This window comes from Vombatus ursinus, unplaced genomic scaffold (assembly GCF_900497805.2).
Source record: "Vombatus ursinus unplaced genomic scaffold, bare-nosed wombat genome assembly UNPS02014794.1, whole genome shotgun sequence".
Lineage (NCBI taxonomy): Eukaryota > Metazoa > Chordata > Mammalia > Diprotodontia > Vombatidae > Vombatus > Vombatus ursinus.
In genome coordinates this window covers 19,474,944-19,488,304 of record NW_020954572.1, presented here as the reverse complement: position 1 = coordinate 19,488,304, position 13,361 = coordinate 19,474,944, and the positions used below count along the sequence as shown (strand labels likewise).

General features: G+C 37.8%; 1 protein-coding gene across 2 annotated transcripts in view; it reads right to left on the bottom strand.

Annotated features, from left to right (window-relative positions):
• The window catches only part of ZNF106 (zinc finger protein 106), an 87,658-nt gene extending 76,887 nt beyond the window's left edge, over positions 1 to 10,771 (bottom strand). Inside the window, exon 1 of one of the 2 annotated variants that reach the window (XM_027869940.1) lies at positions 10,676 to 10,771. The gene's annotated coding sequence lies outside the window, so the exon portion shown is untranslated. The remainder of the gene's footprint in view (positions 1 to 10,675) is intronic. The other variant, XM_027869939.1, reaches the window with a different exon arrangement.
• Between the last annotated feature and the right edge of the window lie 2,590 nt (positions 10,772 to 13,361).

Here is a 13,361-nt window from a genome sequence, read left to right as displayed (position 1 = left end):
TGATGATAACCTAAATAGAAAAAGTAGGCTTAACTCTGATCTGGACTGGAAACATTAGCTGAGGTAGAGGTATAAGGTAAGATCTGTAAACAACAGGATAAGCCACAAGCCCAAAAATAGCGTAAAGAAACATTATGTCAAAGGCAGAAGAGACACTTGCGATTCTATTTACCAGCTATGCCAAACATTACAGTACTTGCACGCATATGACTCACACTGTACTGGCATATATACAACCATCCTAAAGAGCATATATTCATTTTAGACCGCAGGTGTGGAATATTGCAAACTACCCAACTTGTGTTGACTGGTTTTGTGCGATTTTTTTCTTTGTCAAATGCTTTCTCCTAAGTTTGAGCAGAGTACCCAGCTTCTACTACACCACCTCCAAAATCATCTTGTATTTATTTTGTACAAACTTATTTGTATATACTACATTTATTTATTTAAATATTGCATTTAAAAATGTAAGACCATTCTTAGCTCATGGGCCATACAAAAACAGACAGTAAGGTGGATTTGGCCCATAGACTCATTTGCAGACCCCTGTTCTAATTTTTCAAGGCTCAAAATGATAATGAAATATCAATGAAACAGTAAAGAAATTGCAGAAGTCCAGAAGGGAACACAAATAAGCAAGGTGATTTTAAGTCAAACTATGCAACAGAAGCTGTTTCATATATTCTTTGCTGTTCTTTTTATGTTGAAATGTTCTTGTTTCTTAAATTCATAATAAAAGAAAAAACACATTTCAAAAAATGTTCTTTAATCCAGTCTCTCAAATAAGAGGTTTCCTTCAAGATTTAGCTCAACTCTCACTTTCTGCAGGTTTTCATTTCACTGTATATATCTTGTATGTACAATTTTTTGCACATTATTCCCCCTACCTTCAACTTGGCTTCCTGGCTTCCTTCATATCTTCCTTCAAATCTCACCTTCTACAAGAAGCCCTTCCCAATTCCTTTTAATGCCTTCATATTCCCTCTGCTGATGATCTCCTGTATATCTTGTTTGTATGTAGCCATTTGCACGCTGTCTTCCCCATTAAACTGTAAACTCTGGGAGACTAGGGCCTACGCTTTTGCCTACCTTTGTATTCCCAGTGCTTAGCACAGCTTGCTTAAATTATTTGTTGACTAACTATACAAATTAACAAAGAAGTACAAAAAACAGGTAGCAAGCATAAATATTAAGAAAAATTATATGGGGGCAGCTAGGTGTCACAGTGGATAGAGCACCAGTCCTGAAGTCAGGAAGACCTGAGTTCAAATCTGGCCTCAGACCAAATTCTTGACACATACTAGCTGTGTGACCCTGGGCAAGTCACTTAACTCCAACTGCCTTAAAAAAAAATTATAAACATCCAGTAGCACTAAGATTCATTTTGGAAGGGACAGTTTAAGACTCTTAAGAACCATATAAAAAGTACATATTAAATATATATATAAAAATACAAAGTATATCATATGTGGATATCATGTGTAGGACTCCTTTGGTGCTGAGGGAATATACAACTGAAGTTAAGCAAGTAACTACACTTGCTTTTAAATTTTAAAGTAACTCACAGACCAATAAAGACTGGGGACTGCCTCTCCACATATCTCTATTCAAGTCTATAATAAATTAGATCTACTAAAGGAAGTGTTATAATCTTCTTAGGAAGAGATTACTAAACTTAAAAATCCTAAAGTATTGGGACTGTATATAACTGCATAAAACCAACATTGAAATGAGGTCAAATTTTTGGATAGAGAAAAGAGGCATACAGCCAAATGTATTTCCTACTCCTTTCCTACTCTCACTTTTTACCTTCTTTTTCATCTCATCAACTTGGCCATTAAAGCTCAAGTATGATTTTACCCTAAAAATTAGCTAATACTAAAAAATAATATTGCCTTCCATAGCACTCTGTATCTCTCAAGCTGATATTCTAGTCTCCATTATGGCAACTGTATATTTATGTGTATCATGCATTTCCCCCCAACTCCAATCCTAACCTCTATGAAGGAGAGGACCTGTCTCCCCTACTGCCACAATACAGGCTGTTGAATAAATAAGAAACGAATGTCATTGCCCATTCACAATCAAACAGAAAAGCCATTAAACATGGGTTAACCTGTTAAGGAGAAAGGGGTATTCAACATAAAATGGATCTAAATCCCAGCCCTTCATGACAGTAACCAAACCAAACCTAAGAAGCCCAGTTTACAGTAGCCTATAACTAAACTCTTCTGGGAACCAGATAATGGCTACCTGCCTGCCATAAGCCTTGGTAGAGCAGATTTATTTTGACAGGACCAAACAAAAACACGTAGAACATAGAAGGTCCAACTATTTCTGGGAAACAAGTTTGAATGACGAGAAAGTCCACTGCTGGGCATAGATCCCAAGGAAGTCAAAGACAGAATGAATAAAGGTTCCATATGCACCAAAATATATGTATGTGTATATATATATATATATATATATATATATATATATATATTCATAGCAACGCTTTTTGTGGCTGCCAAGAACTGGAAATAAACTGGATGCACATTGGGGAATAAGTGAACAAATTCTGGTATATGGATGTAATATTATTCAACAGTAAAAAATTATGAATGAGGAATTTAGAGGAACATAGGAAAGCTTGTAGAAATTAATGCACAGTGAACTTAGAACAAGGAAAACAATATGCATGATGACTACAATAATGTAAGCTAAAAGAATGAGAGGAAATACAATAGGGTTTTAAGTAACCAAACTCTACACCAGGAGGACAAATAAGGAAAAAAGCAGCAGCCCCCAAGAGGATCTGGATACCTCCCTCCTTTCCTCAGATAGGAGATCTTGAGTATGGATTGTGTCAGAAGCAGTCCCAGTGTAGGCTAGTTTTGCATAACTGTTCTCTGTGTTACAGAGGAAGGCTCAAGGGGATGCAGAGGATATATACACAAAAGGAATGACTAAAAGTTAAATTACTTCAAAAAATAAAGGAAAGTATTTTAAAGTGTACAGATCTCTTTTCTCATCCCATACAATAGTTTGCTCATACCATTCTTCAGTCTCGGGCAGCAGAGTCCACGGGTGTAAAACACTAAAATGATAGGTCAGATTTTTTTTTCATCCTCTTCCTCTTTTTTTGTTCTTTGGGTGGTTATAATTCTCTGGGAGGGAGGAGGGGTAGGTATATAAGGGAAACGTAGGTAATACAAAAACAAAAGATATCAATAACTATCTTTCTAATTATACCTTTTGCTTAACTAGGAAGTCCTACTGTTTCAAAAACAGTACTACAATAAAATTTTTATAAAAGATTATTTCGATAACAGTTTTACCAATCTAGAATTCAGCTAACTGGAAGCCTAATTAGATTGAATCCAGCAGTAATTAAGGAGGGAAGGAAAGACCTTCATTCAGAGTTCATTAGTTATTTTACACACAATTCTGATAAATGTGGGTATCTGGAACAAATCATAATAGGAAAGGGTTAACTGCTAGGAAGGCATGTTGTCAAAGGAAGAATCACAGACATTTCAAACACCACCATGTAGTCCAACCCATACCTGAACAAGAATCATCTACAAAAACCCCAACTTCATTCCTTCATTCTTTCCCTGAAGAGCTCCAGAGGAGACCCAACTATAGCTCCCAAGGCAGTCCATTTCACTTTGAGGTAGCTCTAATTGTTGGGAAATTTTTTCCAGGTTTCACATCCTCAGTTTCTTCACCTGAACTTTATAAATAAAAATATTATAAAAAAGAAAATGGGATCCAGTAGAATGCTGACAAAATAAAATAAAATGTGCCCAGAATTGAACACATCAGGAAAGATAATGCAGGACTATTATCATCACCTAGGTTCTGAATATGATGCCTCTTTACATGAGCTTTGTATTTAAAGCACTGAAATATATGTTAAATTGCTGACTCATATTGAGCTCATAAAAACTTCAAGCTATTTTTCAAATTTGTTGCCCACTTCCCCTGATCTCATATGGTTCTTGAAGTTGAGTCAAATGTAGAACTTCACATTTACCTCTTAAATTTTCCTCCTATTTCATGTCAGGCTGTTCTTGCCTTTTTGGATCTTATCCAACCTTTAAGTAACCCTCCCAGCTTTTTTTCATCTGCAAATCTGATGAGCATTTAGGCTTAAATTATTAATAAAAATGTTAAGCAACCCAAGACCAAGAAGAAATCCCTGGGACACTTCACTAGAAATTTCTTTCCAAGTTACTAACTACAAACAAAAGAACAAGGAAAAGCTACTTAATAGAAAAGAGAATAAGTATTGGTCAAAGAGACCATTTAGCATAGGGGTAAATACACACAGACACACACACACACAAATATGCATTAGTATAAATGGAAGCAGCGAGGTGGTGCAGTGAATAGAGAGCTGAGCCTGAAGTCTGGAAGCTCCAAATTCAAAGGAAGCCTCAGACACATCAGAGCTCTTTGAACCTAGGAAAGTCACTTAACTTTGCTTCAGTTTCCTCAATTGTAAACTAGGGGTAGTAATAACACCTACCTAGCAGGGCTGCTGTGACGATCAAATGAAATAATATTTAAAGCACTTAACACAGCATCTGGTACATAGTAGGCACTATAGAAATGTTAGTTGTTATATATAAACAGACTAAAGGCAGTATATTACAGAATAAATGATATTCATGACAACCCCACGAAAAGATTAAATGGCATCAATCATAAATCATTACAGAAGGCAGAGAGATGGGCAATACTAATTTCTATCCAAACTAGTTAAAATTAAAAATGTCTTGGTGCTTGAAGGGAGAAAAAAATTCTATAAATTAAATTTAAATTAATATCTAATAAATTTAGATAACTAAAGTTTGTTTTCCTGGATTGGCAAATACAGTTTACTGAAAATATTTTAATTCCATTTTGATGACTGAGGTTCCGGTAGCTCTTCATATTCATTATTCTGACCATTTTATAAATACACATACATACATATATGTATCTCCACAGTACAATGTAGATTGGACTGAATGTACACTAGCCTTAAAACACACCTAATAACCTTAACTAAAAACCAACTGTATTTCTGACCAAGTTTTAGGTTGTGATTTTTTACTTTTATTAGAAGATGTAACTTTTTAAAAAGTCTAGTTAATTGAAAGTTCCGTTTAGTTGGGTTCTAGTTAGAAATGGATTTCACAATCTGTAGTCCACTGCTTCCCCCCCACCAAAAAAAAAAAGTCCGTGGATAGATTTTGGGGGTGGTTCATGAACTTGGGTGGGAAAAAAATTACATTTTTTTTTAAGTATAATGGGTTTCCTCTGTAATTCTATGTAATTTGTTAATACGCATTTTACAAACATTCTGGAAGGAGGGAAGCAAGGATTTATTAAGCGCCTACTATGTGCAAAGAACTGTGCCAAGCTCTTAGAACAACATCCCTGGAAGGTTTTAGGTGCTGTTATTAACCCTATTTTAAAGCTGAGTAAAATGAGGAAGACAAGAGACATTAAGTGACTTGCCTAGTATTACAAAACTATTAGGTGTCTGGGGCCACATCTGAACTTGGGTCTTCCTGATTACAGGTCCCGAGTTCTCACTACTGCACCACCTAGCTGCATAGGGGTTAAAAACCCCTTAGATAGATTATTACATTTGTTTTGAGATTAAGCTTTTAGTGCACAACTTTGTCTGCTAAAAAGCAGTCATTAAAATCTACATTAAAATCTACATAGGATTAAATGTCCAAATTAATCCCAAGCATTAGGCAAAGACACAAAATACTTAGAATTTGCTTCCTCTCAAGGGAAAAGACCCCTATTTACAAAAATATTTAGAGTAGCACTGGAAACAAAGTGGGTACCCCTCAAATGGGAAGTGGATAAACAAACTGTGGTACAGGAATGTTGTGGAACAACATTGTGCAGAAAAAAAAAGGATTCAAAGAAACTTGTTAAGATTTACATAAACTGATAAAGAGCAAAAACCAAGAACAGGAACACAATTTACATAATGACTAAACAATGTAAAAGTTAACTCTGAAAGATTTCAGAAAACCGATAAGGAAGCATAGCATACTTCCTGACTCCTGGCAGAGAGAGGTTAATAGAATAGTAGAATAGAGAAATGAGACATTTTCGCATGGCCAAGATATTGATGTGTACCAAGTGAAAGTTTGGGGAGGGAAAGCAGAAATAAAGATTGGGGAAAAAACAACTATTACAAATACAAAGATAAAATAAAAAGAAGTTCAGAGAAAATTTGTTCCTAACTTGTTAAATTTAATTTAAAGATAAATCTTATTTTTAAATTGGTGTTCAGGTTCATATATAATCTTTTTTGTTCTTTGTACATTGAAATATTTGTGCCGGCTATTAAATCAATAAAAATAAAATTTAAATAAAAAATAACTGCTGTCATGTCACCAAGTAGTTAAGTCTACCGCTTTTCCTTGTTTCTTACAAAAGCATAACTGGTATAATATCTGTCTTAGTAGCTTATGTGAAAACAAGAGGAAAAAACTGTATTGGGGTAATTCGTGCCACAGAAGGAGCGGGGATGTCTTCCTTGTTAGACAGTGCTAAGCAGTAATGTGAGGGGTGGGGAAAGGAGAGCTGAAACAGGGCTGAAGCTGGTTGGTCAAGGGAAATGTGATGAAAGGCACACTTGTTCCTACAAACTCCACTTAGTGTAGAACACAGGTTAACCTTTTTTTGTGTCATGGACTCCCCTCTTTGGCAGTCTGGTGACTACCAGACAGATGGCAATTCTTCTCAAAATAATGTATGCAAAAATATATAAAATATATAAGACTGTAAAAGAAGTGAAAATATTTTTAAATCAGTTTACAGACTCCAGCTTAAGAAGCCCTAGTATAGAATGACCTCTTTTATGTTTTTCATCTTAAACATCTTTCTTTTAAATCATGACACTACAACACAGCCATAACTCTACCCTTAAATAATCTCATTAATTCATGATATTGTGCAAAGAACTGGATGTGGAATCAGAGAACTTGTGTTTAAATCCTGGTTCTGCCACTTACTGTTTCAACTTCTTTGAGACTCAGATCTCACATCTCTAAAAATGAAAGGGTTGGACTAGACTCTTCCAGTTCTAAATCAATAAGTTAGGTGAACTATAATTTAGCACTGTGATATCTAACTGGATTCTATTACTATCTAATTGGATTCATTTTAACCCTAGTTCCATAAAGTCCTGGATATAAAGTCCAGGATTTATTTTGTGAGAATGTAACTATTAACTATCCTTAATGTGGATTAAGCCATCAGATCTCCTTTCTGTTCCTAATATTTTTTTTCCTTGTTTTTTTGGCTAGGCAATGGGGTTAAGTGACTTGCCCAAGGTCACACAGCTAGTGTTAAATGTCTGAGGCCGCATTCCAACTCAGGTCCTCCTGACTCCTGGGCGGATACTCTATCCACTGCACCACCTAGCTGCCCCTATTCCTAATATTTTTAATTCAGAAAACTAACATTCTTATAATTCACTCCACTTCTTGGCCACTGTGCCTAAGGCTACCCAATTTCCTGACTCAGATTTCTTGACTTCAATCCAAAATATGTACTTCCTACAACTGTAGATGAGGGAAGACTTATCAAACAAGCAATGTGATCCAACTATTAGCATACAATTTGTATTAAAACTGAACTCTTCTGGCCTTTTGGCAAATATAATGGTACCCCATAGCATAGGTATTTGTGCAGATGCTTAGATTATACGATTTCTTTAGGGTAAGAACCTTATCTTGTGCATCTTTAGATCCCCAGAGTAACTTGCACATGGAATGCACTAATATATATTGAATATGGGGGCAGCTAGGTGGCACAATGGATAGAGCACTGGCCCTGAAGTCAGGAGGACCTGAGTTTAAATTCCGCCTCAGACCAAACACTTGACACTTACTAGCTGTATGACCCTGGGCAAGTCACTTAACCCCAACTGCCTTAAAAAAAAATATATATATATATATATGTGTTAAATGTGTAAAAAGAGACTTGATGTAGAAAGATCCCTGGACAGGGATCTGGCTTCTACACAAAGGTCACTACTAGCTTTGGATGTCATCTTACTTCTTTGGGTCCCCATTTCTTCATCCGTAAAAAGGAAAGTATGAGCTGAACTCAAGGCCCCTTTCCACTGAAAAGTTAGGATTCTGTGGCTAATACCAAATTTCTTATGCTTAGTGAACATATTACTCAAAATTCTTAAAAATGATTGTTAAAAAAATTTTTACATGTGCTTGAGAAATATTTAACAAAATAAAAGTGAAGAAAAAAACACTCATAATTCGTAGTGATGCTATATGGCTGCAAATAAGAATATACTGCAATATACCCCCTCCAAAAAAAAATTACAATTGCAAGTTATCCAAAGGGCAATGAAGAGATACATAGTAAGCACAGCAGCATAAAAGATATTTAGGAAACACAAGACTGAAAAAAGTGGACCACTCAAGTGCTTGCTTACTCAAAAACAAGATCTAAAGGAAGGCCTCCAGCACTCTGAGTGAATTACTTAGGTAAGATTTATATCTTCCTAAAGTCAAGAATGATAATTGGGAATATCTATCTTCATGATATCATTGATCTATTACTACTGGCTAATTATTTGTTTTTTTTCTTGATCAAACCCTCAAACTCTTAAGCAATTTTTGCTGTCTATCTCCTTACAGCATCTATTATAATGCAGGGTATACACGTGCTCAATGAATGTGCTGACTAAATTAAGACTAATCCATACACCTTTTTCCTCCCTGTTTTTCAATTCATATGTATAGCTGCTAACTAAGAATGCCTCAAAATGTGTACAACCTCCAGCAACTTCTTGTTATTCTCTGCAGGACAAAATTCATAAAAAGAACAAGGCTGGCCACAAGAAAGTTTTTTATTTATTTCATTCCCCATGGCACCCAATTAACAGACTTTTAACGGCTGTGTACCTAAGTGCTTGCAAAAGTTTAATAAATTCCATGACCCGCCAGAGCCTGGAGCAAACTGTGGCAAATTTTATTGCTATATTGTTCAGTGTTTGGATAATATGTTTTAAAAATAATTACACAGAGTTCTGTTTTGTTTTATTGTTCCTTTCACATGACAGTCCCTGTTATAATGGAAGAAAGAAGGACAGTGGAACTAGAGCTGGAAGGGCCTTTAGAAGCCATCTCAGTCCAAGTCCCTCACTTTACAGAGGAAGAAATACACTGTTTCCTTGGTTCTATTTTCTAACTCAACCACTGTTTATCCAATTCTTAATTTTCATTATTTGAATGAAATCGCATTTATGGAACAGAAAAAGTGCTTAGAAGTGCTAAGCACTGGGAATACAAATTCAAATCAAAGAGTTTACATTCAAATAGGAAAACAATAGACATTGAGGACTGATAGTCAGAGAGGGTACATTGCAGTGCAAAGTTATTGGAATGTGTGTAGAGCCAGTGGGGTACGTACTGAAACTTTCCAACCAGGAATAAAGAGTAGATAAGATGGAGCCACAAGAACTAGAGAGAGGAGAAGAGTGGGGAAAAACTCCCTTAGCTCAGATGACAGACACAACTCATATTTAACAACCAACAGTATATCCAAGTTCCACATTATTTACATATTATCATAGTCAGTCTCAGAATTAACCAGGTTCACAATTAACCTGTTCAGAAAGGAAATAGCAGAATGGGAAACTGAGTCAAGAGTATCCTTTTACCTTTACGGTGGAACCTCACATTATGACCCACAACAGCCTAAGAATCAAGCAAAATCCAAGTTTCAACAAGGTTACATACTAAAACTAAAAAGAGACTAGACTGAAAAACTACATATTAGTATCTCTATTTAGAAGTCCATTACTTTATAATTTCATTTTGCACAGAGGTGTTTAAGTCCTAGCCAAATAATCCCTTTTGGAAAAAAGATTTTACATTGGACATGTTTTATTTTTTAAACTTCTCTATATTGTTTTGTCTTGCCAACACAGCCATTCTAATTCTTGTAATAAGTTTACTAAAACTTAAGTGTTTCCCCAAGGGGATCTTAAGGAAAACTTATTTATATGGACATTTCCAAAATGCAGACTCTTATGAAATCTCCAAACCAGGAAGCTCAACTCTAAAACGAAATCGTGGTTAAACTATTCGAAGGTAAGTATAAAAGAGACGTGCAAATACTGACCAGAATTACTCCTCGAAAGACAGATTGAGATCCAGAGTGGTGAGTGCAATGGTATCTAGATGCATGGGCAACAACTTGGTGCACAGTGGCTTCGGAGTTGAAGGACCTGCATCTGAGTCCTAATTCTTGCTACTCAGACCAATCTTTCAGCCTCTGAGGCACTGTAAAATGAGGGAGGTCAGACTAGATGACCTCTAAGGTCCCTTCCAAGGCTCAACCTTTAATGTCAGGACCCAAAACGAACAGATTCTCCTCTCTTCCTCTATGACAGAAGGGAAAACAGAAGCTCTTCGGTGACCCTCCGGGTTCCAGGACAAGCAAAGCCTCGGAGGTCCCCCAGAGCCAAAGCTGCGGGACTGCCTTTCCAGCTGACCCCAAGAAAATCCGAACCTCGGAGCCAGAAGAAGCCCGGCCAGGCCCGTGAAACGGGGCCCGGCTGGGCTGGCGGTAGGCGGGGATACTGGAGACTAGGAAGCTCCTCAGCTAGCCACCCGACCCGGCCCGACCCCTCGGTACTCACACTCGACTTCCTTTACTCCATCGCGCCGCCGAGGCCCTGGCGAGGAGGGCCTCACCACCCCCGGCCCTGGCCTCCTGGTGGGGTCCGGTGGCCCGCTCCCGGACCCTCTCTCCCCTCCGGGCCCCGCAGCCACCGCCGCCGCCGCCACGCATGCGCGAGCCGCCACGCCTGCGCTCGCGCATTTGGTCACCGCTATCCTCTCACTTAGCCTTCCAGGCGCTGCCAAAAGCTTTATTTAAAAACGCGAGCGCCAACAATGCACAACCAGGGGGTGGGGGCGGGGAGAGGGAGGCGGGGGCGGGACAAAGAAGATTCTACCTGGAAAAAAAGAAAAGACGGGAAGGAATCGAGAGGGAAGGGGCTGGAGCTACTAAGAAAGGCGGAAGACCATCCCTCCGCGTGAGGCGCCGGGCTTCTTCAGGCAGTAGTTTCGTTTAAGCAGAGCCAGGTGTAAGCAAAAGCGAACTTTGTTTTCAGCACCTGCTCTACAGGTCTCCCTCCCTCCTCCCCTTCTGAGTCCCCTCCGTGCTCCCTGGCCTGACTCCGCCCCCCAACCTGGTCCCACTTCTAGGCAGAGTCCTTAGGGACCCTTTGCGGTCTTCCTTGGTCTTCGTTACCCTCATCCCCTACCCCACCCCCACCCCCAAAAAGAAAACCCACTCAGGACATTTTTATCACCTTCAGTTCTTTCCCCTCCTCCACCTCCCAACAAATAACTTGGAGTGTACATAATATATATTTTGTAGTATTTACTTAATTGTACGAGAGGTTATTTGCGTAGTTGATAAAGTTGATAGACCTTGGAGTTCACAAGATTTGGGTTCAAATTCAACTTCTGCACACTTACAGGTTCTGTGACCTTAGGCAAGTAACTTAAGCTTTTTACTGCCCCCAGGCTACCTTATAAGAGAAGTAGGAGATCGACTTTGGTAGAGCAAATTTTTCGGAGACAGAGATCTCTATTTCAATGAAATCACCGGACAGACCCTTCTCCCAAAGTTAACTGTGAACTTGCAGTGCACGGTGTCCCCCTTCCAGAAGTCTCTAAGAAACTTTTCCACTTAAGTATCCATGACATTCCAAGTCCTCGATATTCCTCCACGACTGGAAATGCTGTTTGTACTCTCCTGACACCTGAGAGACAAAGTATGCAAAGGATGAATTGCTTTAAAGATTAATCTTAGGGCTTCATTCTAAGGATGTCTGAAGAAGAATAAGGGCAAATATGCATGTGGGAAACCTAGAATAATCAAAAAATTTCGTCATTCGTGATGCCTAGGTTCACCAAACATTTATTAACTGACTACTTATGGGCCAGGCACTTTTTTTTTTAAGAATCAGAGATTTATGAGAGAATGCCCATCAATTGGGGAATAGCTGAACAAGTTGTGGTATATGAATGTGATGGAATACTATTGTGCTATAAGAAATGATGATCAGGCAGACTTCAGAAAAACCTGGAAAGACGTGTATGGACTGATGCTCAATGAAGTGAGCAGAACCAGGAGAACATTGTGCACAGTAACAGCCACCATGTGCAATGACTAACGTTGATAGACTTAGCCCTTCTCAGCAATGCAAGGATCTAAGACATCTCCAAAGGCCTCATGATGGAAAATGCTATGCACATCCAAAGAAAGAACTATGGAGTTTGAATGCAGATCAAAGCAAACTATTTGCAATTTTTTTTCTTCTCTTTTGTTTTGTTTCCTTTTTCTGGTGGCTCCTCCTATTGGTTCTAATTCTTCCTTACAACATGACTAATGTGAAAATATGTTTAATAGGAATGTATATGTATAGCCTAAATCAGTTTTCCAGCTGTCTTGGGGAGGGAGTAAGGGAGGAAGGGGGAGAAAAATTTAAAACTCGAAAGCTTATGGAAGTGATTGTTGATAAATCAAAATAAATTAATTAAAAAAGATAAATTAAAATAAATTAATAAAAAAAAAGAGTTGGAAATTTAAAGCCAAAAACAAAACAGCCCTGTCCCACAAGAAGTTTACATTCTATCGGGAGAAGGAACATGTACTTGTAAAAGTAAATACAAAATACTCAGCAAATACGAAGTAATTTGGAGGGATACCAGCAGCTTAGGAAGAGGGCATCTGGAAAGTTCTGTAGGAAGTGGCATTTGAACTGAACTCTGAAACAACATAGGACTTCAAAAAGGCAGAAGTTAGAAGGGAGTGTTATCTTCTCAGAAATAAGTTGTATCACCAACTAATTTTAAATGCCTCACAGTATTTCAGTTAATCACAAAGCATTTAAGTGTCTTTAGTGTTTCAGGTACTGTGCTATGTGCTTGGAATACGAAGACAAAAATGAAATATATGTGTGTGCACACACATACATAAATACATACATACACCAAAATTACATTGGTATGAGAAAAGACTTCCGAGAGAAGGTAGTGCTTGAGTTGAGTCTTGAAGGAAGGTATTCCAGAAGGAATAAGTGAGGAGGATGTGTATTCCAGCAAGAGAAACAGCCAGTGCAAAATCACAGAAACAAGAGATAGGGTAACATCTATGAGAAACAATAAGAAACCCAGTTTGACTAGACTGAAATTACTCCCCTGAAAGGAGTAAACAGAATAAATCTAGAAAGATAGGTTGGGGTCAATGTGTGAAAGACTTAAATGTCAAACACAGTTAATATCTGATCTTAGAAGTAATAGAGAGTCACT